Here is an 8,033-nt window from a genome sequence, read left to right as displayed (position 1 = left end):
AGCCTGAACTGGACATTTCCTGCACTTTCATATACAGGCCAAAATAATGCTGAAGGAAAATTAATAGAACTATTGTAATAGAACTATTGTACAACTATGATAAATTTCTTTAATGCTAAGTAGTCAGTAAGCCATTAAATTAAGTCAGCCCATAATGCCTAAGCATAATAGAGGCTCTCTTTGCTTAGCAACCCATTATTGTAAACACATAACTGCAATGTATTACTTGCAAATAAATAAATATGAAAAATTTGAATTTGAAATACATATTTTATTTTATTAACACATTGGCCATCTCCCACCATGGCAGGGTGGCCCAAAAAAGAAAAAACTATCATCATCTTTCACTCCATCACTGTCTTGCCAGAGGTGCACTTACACTACATTTATAAAACTGCAACATTAACACCCCTCCTTCAGAGTGTAGACACTTTACTTCCCATCTCCAGGACTCAAGTCCGGCCTGCCGGTTTCCCTGAATCCCTTCATAAATGTTACCTTGTTCACACTCCAACAGCATGTCAAGTATTAAAAACCATTTTTCTCCATTCAATTCTAACACGTTCACACACACACTTGCTGGAAGTCCAAGCCCCTCACACACAAAACCTCCTTTACCCCCTCCCTCCAACCTTTCCTAGGCTGACCACTACCCTGCCTTCCCTCCACTACAGGTTTATACACTCTCGAAGTCATTCTATTTTGTTCAACCCTCTCTACATGTCCAAACCACTTCAACAACCCCTCCCCAGCCCTCTGGATAATAGTTTTGGTAATCCCGCGCCTCCTCCTTATTTCCAAACTACGAATTCTCTGCATTTTATTCAAACCACACATTGCTCTCAAACATGACATCTCCACTGCCTCCAGCCTTCTCCATGTTGCAACATTCACCACTCATGTTTCATACCCATATAAGAGCATTGGTATAACTATTTACCTGGAGTTTACCTGGAGAGAGTTCCGGGGGTCAACGCCCCCGCAGCCCGGTCTGTGACCAGGCCTCCTGGTGGATCAGAGCCTGATCAACCAGGCTGTTACTGCTGGCTGCATGCAAACCAATGTACGAACCACAGCCTGGCTGGTCAGGAACCGACTTTAGGTGCTTGTCCAGTGCCAGCTTGAAGACTGCCAGGGGTCTGTTGGTAATCCCCCTTATGTATGCTGGGAGGCAGTTGAACAGTCTCGGGCCCCTGACACTTATTGTATGGTCTCTTAACATGCTAGTGACACCCCTGCTTTTCATTGGGGGGATGTTGCATCATCTGCCAAGTCTTTTGCTTTCATAGCGAGTGATTTTCGTGTGCAAGTTCGGTACTAGTCCCTCTAGGATTTTCCAGGTGTATATAATCATGTATCTCTCCCACCTGCATTCCAGGGAATACAGGTTTAGGAACCTCAAGCACTCCCAGTAATTGAGGTGTTTTATCTCCGCTATGCGTGCTGTGAAGGTTCTCTGTACATTTTCTAGGTCAGCAATTTCACCTGCCTTGAAAGGTGCTGTTAGTGTGCAGCAATATTCCAGCCTAGATAGAACAAGTGACCTGAAGAGTGTCATCATGGGCTTGGCCTCCCTAGTTTTGAAGGTTCTCATTATCCATCCTGTCATTTTTCTAGCAGATGCGATTGATACAATGTTATGGTTCTTGAAGGTGAGATCCTCCGACATGATCACTCCCAGGTCTTTGACGTTGGTGTTTCGCTCTATTTTGTGGCCAGAATTTGTTTTGTAATCTGATGAAGATTTAATTTCCTCGTGTTTACCATATCTGAGTAATTGAAATTTCTCATTGTTGAACTTCATATTGTTTTCTGCAGCCCACTGAAAGATTTGGTTGATGTCCGCCTGGAGCCTTGCAGTGTCTGCAATGGAAGACACTGTCATGCAGATTCGGGTGTCATCTGCAAAGGAAGACGGTGCTGTGGCTGACATCCTTGTCTATGTCGGATATGAGGATGAGGAACAAGATGGGAGCGAGTACTGTGCCTTGTGGAACAGAGCTTTTCACCGTAGCTGCCTCGGACTTTACTCTGTTGACGACTACTCTCTGTGTTCTGTTAGTGAGGAAATTATAGATCCATTGACCGACTTTTCCTGTTATTCCTTTAGCATGCATTTTGTGCGCTATTACGCCATGGTCACACTTGTCGAAGGCTTTTGCAAAGTCTGTATATATTACATCTGCATTCTTTTTGTCTTCTAGTGCATCTAGGACCTTGTCGTAGTGATCCAATAGTTGAGACAGACAGGAGTGACCTGTTCTAAACCCATGTTGCCCTGGGTTGTGTAACTGATGGGTTTCTAGATGGGTGGTGATCTTGCTTCTTAGGACCCTTTCAAAGATTTTTATGATATGGGATGTTAATGCTATTGGTCTGTAGTTCTTTGCTGTTGCTTTACTGCCCCCTTTGTGGAGTGGGGCTATGTCTGTTGTTTTTAGTAACTGTGGGACGACCCCCATGTCCATGCTCCCTCTCCATAGGATGGAAAAGGCTCGTGATAGGGGCTTCTTGCAGTTCTTGATGAACACAGAGTTCCATGAGTCTGGCCCTGGGGCAGAGTGCATGGGCATGTCATTTATCACCTGTTTGAAGTCACTAGGCGTCAGGATAACATCGGATAGGCTTGTGTTAACCAAATTCTGTGGCTCTCATAAAAGATTCATTTTGATCTTCGACTCTCAGTCTGGTTAGCGGCTTGCTAAAAACTGAGTCATATTGGGACTTGAGTAGCTCACTCATTTCCTTGCTGTCAACTGTGTAGGACCCATCTTGTTTAAGTAGGGGCCCAATACTGGACGTTGTTCTCGACTTTGATTTGGCATAGGAGAAGAAATACTTTGGGTTTCTTTCAATTTCATTTATGGCTTTTAGTTCTTCCCTCGATTCCTGACTCCTATAAGATTCCTTTAGCTTAAGTTCGATGCTTGCTATTTCTCTGACCAGTGTCTCCCTACGCATTTCAGATATATTGACCTCTTTTAGCCGCTCTTGTTATTCTTTTCCGTCGCCTGTAAAGGGAGCGCCTGTCTCTTTCTATTTTACATCTACTCCTCCTTTTTCTTAGAGGAATAAGCCTTGTGCATACATTGAGTGCCACCAAGTTAATCTGTTCTAGGCATAAGTTGGGGTCTGTGTTGCTTAGTATATCTTCCCAGCTTATATCGGTTAGGACTTGGTTTACTTGGTCCCACTTTATGTTTTTGTTATTGAAGTTGAATTTGGTGAATGCTCCCCCGTGACTAATCTCATTATGTCGGTCTGGGGCTCCACACATACATGTCTGAACCTCAATTATGTTGTGATCTGAGTATATTGTTTTTGATATGGTGACATTTCTTATCAGATCATCATTGTTAGTGAAGATGAGGTCTAGTGTATTTTCCAGTCTAGTAGGCTCTATTATTTGCTGGTTTAAATTGAATTTTGTGCAGAGATTTAAAAGCTCGTGTGAGTGTGAGTTTTCATCAGAGCTGCCTCCTGGTGTTATTACTGCAACAATATTATTTGCTCTATTCCTCCATTTTAGGTGCCTTAAGTTGAAATCCCCCAGGAGCAAGATGTTGGGTGCAGGAGCTGGAAGATTTTCCAGACAGTGGTCAATTTTTAACAGCTGTTCCTGGAATTGCTGGGATGTTGCATCCGGAGGCTTGAAGACTACCACAATGACTAGGTTTTGGTTCTCGACCTTTACTGCTAAAACTTCCACTACATCATTTGAGGCATTAAGCAGTTCTGTGCAAACAAGTGACTGCAATGTACAGGCCAACCCCCCCCTTTTGCCTGTTCACTCTGTCACATCTGTATAGGTTGTAACCTGGGATCCATATTTCGTTGTCCATGTGATCCTTTATGTGGGTCTCAGTGAAAGCCGTGAACATTGCCTTTGCCTCTGCAAGCAGTCCACGGATGAAAGGTACAGTGGACCCCCGGTTAACGATATTTTTTCACTCCACAAGTATGTTCAGGTGCCAGTACTGACCGAATTTGTTCCCATAAGGAATATTGTGAAGTAGATTAGTCCATTTCAGACCCCCAAACATACATGTACAAACGCACTTACATAAATACACTTACATAATTGGTCGCATTCGGAGGTGATCGTTATGCGGCGGTCCACTGTATTTTGTTGTTTGTTGCTGGCTTTAGACCCTGTATATTTGCAAAGAAGAATGTCATCGGACTGGTGGTATTGTTGGTACTGGGGGGGGGGGATTTTTTTCCAGCATTAGTATCTGTATCTGTTGGTTTGGAGTGGAGGCCATCGACTGTGGTTCCACTCCAGGAATGGCTGGATTTGGTGTACGATTTCTGCCATTTCCTGCCAGTTTTTTTTCCTTCCTGGCACTAAAAAACTTCTCCCTCTTGAGTGGCTGTGGGTGAGGCATTCTCAGTAATGAAAATTGGCCATATGCAGGCCATCAATGATCCCTGTATCTATTCCAGCTCTGGTATCTCTTCTGCCCTAAACAGGTCCATCAACAATGAACAATATTCTAAATGTGAGAGCACAAGCAATTTGAAAAGTATCACCACTGGCATTATTTCTTATGTTGAAATTCTCATTATCCACCCTGTCATCTTCATGGCTGTCATGACATTTGCTTTATAGTGTTCTTTGAAAAAAAGGTCAGTTGACATAATTACTTTCTGTGTTCCTTGCATTCTATTTGATGATCCTCTTGGGTTTCGTATAAAATATCCCTTTTGATTTCTTCATTCTTTCATATCTAGCAGCCGGAAATTATCACCAATGAATATCATGTTGTTCTCCACTACCCACTGGAAAATCCTACTTATATCTTCCTGCAATTTTTCAGTCTTCTACTGAGGTGATTTTAATGCTTATTTTAGTGTCGTCTGCAAATGATGGTACAAAACTGTAATGGGTGTTTTTATCTAATAATAATAATAATAATAATAATAATAATAATAATAATAATAATAATAATAATAATAATAATAATAATAACAATAATAATATCTTTATTTACTACAAGTACATATACATGGTATACAGGCCTAGCTGACATCAATGACACTACTATATAGAAAGCCCCTTGTTAGGCTCAGCATTTCGGGCAAATTAGGTCAGTGTCCCAGGATGCAACCCATACCAGTTGACTAACACTCAGGTACCCATTTTACTGAATTAGCTACCAGGCCACCAGAGCCCTATAATGTCTACTATAATGATAGGGTATAAGTTTCTGTGTTCTAAGCATTTTAGAAATATTACCTTTATGGTATTTATACCCAGGGTAATCAAGATCACAATACCTAACACAAATTTCTATACTTTTACTGTGTGCATTACTTTGCCTGTGTGAAACAAGTTTGTGAGAAACTTTATGACCAACAATTGACTGATTCTTGTCTGTGAAAAATTATTACCCTTACAATGAAGCTTAAATACCTTCCATACAGAGTTAAATTGATGTTATGTGGAGGCTCTGTGATGATCAGTCATAAGCTACACTATCTAGACCAGGGATCTCCAGCTTTTTCACTACGGATGCTACATCATATATTTTACACTTTTTGCAGGCCACAGAAAAAAAATCAGTCTTGTAAATGAATATAAATGAATGAATAAAATTTATATGAATATGTGACTGAAAATGAAGGTTTATTAGTTTTACTATTTATAAATGCAGTAGACCGTCGATTACCATGGTAGTTACGTTCCCGAATATTCAGTGTAAGATGAATCCATGTTAATGGAACTGAAGAACATAGGATAAAAACAGGGTTATGTTCCTAAGTCTGCCAAAAAGGCTCAACATTTTTTTTGTAGGTCTAGAAATTTTACAAAAATAAAAATAATGTAAAATGTTGTTCATTATCATTATATATTATGTTTTTTCTATTGCTTAAGGCTACAACTGCAACAGAAATAACATTTCTTACCTTAAATTGCGGTTGCCGGCGTTTGTCGATGATTGTGAAGGGAGTGGAGAGGCATGCTGTGTCCTTACTTGGGTGAGGTGGATAGTAGTCAAGTCAGTCACTAAGTCAGTCAGTCAGTCAAGTCAGTAGGTCAATCAAGTCAATACAGACAGTTAAGTCAATGCAGACAAGTCAGTAAGTCAATCCAGTCAATCAAGTCAGTAAGTCAATCAAGTCAAGTCAGTCAGTCAAGTAAGTCAGTCAATCAAGTAAGTCAGTCAATCAAGTCAGTCAGTCCAGTCAAGTCAGTAGGTCAGTCAAGTAAGTCATTCAAGTAATTCTATACAGTCAGTGAATCTAATCAGTCCAGTAAGTCAAGTCAGTACAGCCAGTCAGTCAGTCCAGTCAAGTCAGTAAGTCAGTTAAATCAGTCAAGTCATTCCAGTAAGCCAAGTCAGTATAGTCAGTCAGTAAGTCAAGTTCAGTACAGTCAGTCAAGTCAGTAGGTCAGTTAGTCCAATAAGTAAGTCAAGTCAGTAAGTCAGTCAAATCAGCCAAATCAGTCAAGTCAGTCCAGTCAGTAAGTGAAGTCAATATAGTCCATAAGTCAAGTTCAGTACAGTCAGTAAAGTCAGTAGGTCAGTCAGTCTAATCAGTAAGTCAAGTCAGTACAGCCAGTCAGTCAAGTCAATCAGTCAGTTTACTCAGGTAAACATACATATAAATACAGTTACATAAATTACCATACATAGCAACAAGTAAGCACTGCATGTATTGACTGGTATTCAGGAATCAACCTAGTTAATCACAAACACATCTGAGGCTTGTATGGGGCACATATGTACTGACCAATGATCGTAAACTAGCCGAATAGGTATTACACATGTAGCAAAATCGTCGCATTTGAGCAAGTGGAAAGATACAACTGTGGCTGAAATGTGTATTATTTGCCGCAGTAAGTTTATTCAGGTACAGGTACACAAATACAGTTGCATAAATTATCATACATAGCAGCATATATGTAGATCACCTAGGATAACCCCCCAAAATCAGAGAGAGTGACTTTCCATTGGGATCCTTGACCCCAATGGAAAGGTATAAGGCATTGGGGTCCTTAACCTCAATGCCTTATGCCTTATATCTACAAGCATTATACATATAGCATTTTGTTTTTTTTGGGTTATCTTAAGTAATTTACACTATGTATGATAACTGTAGCTGTGCCTAAATAAACTTACTTAGTTCTTGATTCTGGTTCATGAGCAGCTCTCTCTGACACACACACACACAGACAGACTGAGACAGACAGAGATAGACAGAGCTAGTCAGCCAAACATGTATTACACACGTTGCAGAATCGTCACGTCTGAACAAGTGGAGATGCACATTACTTGCCACAGTCACGTTTATGCCTCATCAACAAGCAGAGTATAGCACTATGTCTGGCTTTTTTGGGTTATCCTTGGTAATTTACACTATGTATGAAAACTGTACTGTGTGTACCTGTGCCTAAATGAACTTAGCCCTTAATTCTGTTCTGTCATTCAAGCAATTACGTTTGTTTAGTATATATTTCTTGAAGGACAGTGTCCCTTGAACAGAATCAAGGACTAAGTTTATTTACCTACAATACCCTCAAAAAGTCAAATTGCTATACTGTACTTGTAGATATGAAGCATAAGCATTACTGTGGTAAGTAATACACATATTGGTCACAGTTGTATCTTTCCACTTGTGCAGATGTGACGATTCTGCAACATGTGTAATACCTGTTCGAGAGTCTAGCTGACTATCAGGTTCATGAGTGGCTCTCTCTCTGAGACAGAGACAGGCCAGCCAGCCAGTCAGCCAACTGGCCAGCTAGCCTGCCAGCCAGCTGAATATGTCAGTCAGTTTATTCAGGTAAACATACACATGAATAGAGTTACATAAATTATCATACATAGCAGCATATGTAAACATGGCATATATTGACTGGTATGCAGGAATCAACTAAGTTAATCACAAACACAGATCTGAAATGCCGCGGTCCACCTCATAGCGCTCCAATTTTTTTCCCAGAAGTGGTACTGTGTTAGTCAAATTTTACTGAGTGTTAGTTGAAAATATGCCACAATTTTGCAATACAGAGCTACAAATAATGT

General features: G+C 40.5%; 1 protein-coding gene across 4 annotated transcripts in view; it reads right to left on the bottom strand.

The window, feature by feature from the left end:
- Window positions 1-8,033, bottom strand: part of LOC128688068 (calcium/calmodulin-dependent protein kinase type II alpha chain-like) — a 247,364-nt gene that overhangs the window by 96,199 nt on the left and 143,132 nt on the right. The window lies entirely within an intron of this gene.

This window comes from Cherax quadricarinatus, chromosome 10 (genome assembly GCF_038502225.1).
Source record: "Cherax quadricarinatus isolate ZL_2023a chromosome 10, ASM3850222v1, whole genome shotgun sequence".
NCBI lineage: Eukaryota > Metazoa > Arthropoda > Malacostraca > Decapoda > Parastacidae > Cherax > Cherax quadricarinatus.
Note: the sequence above shows the minus strand (reverse complement) of the source record. Positions and strands in the feature narration are given on the sequence as shown.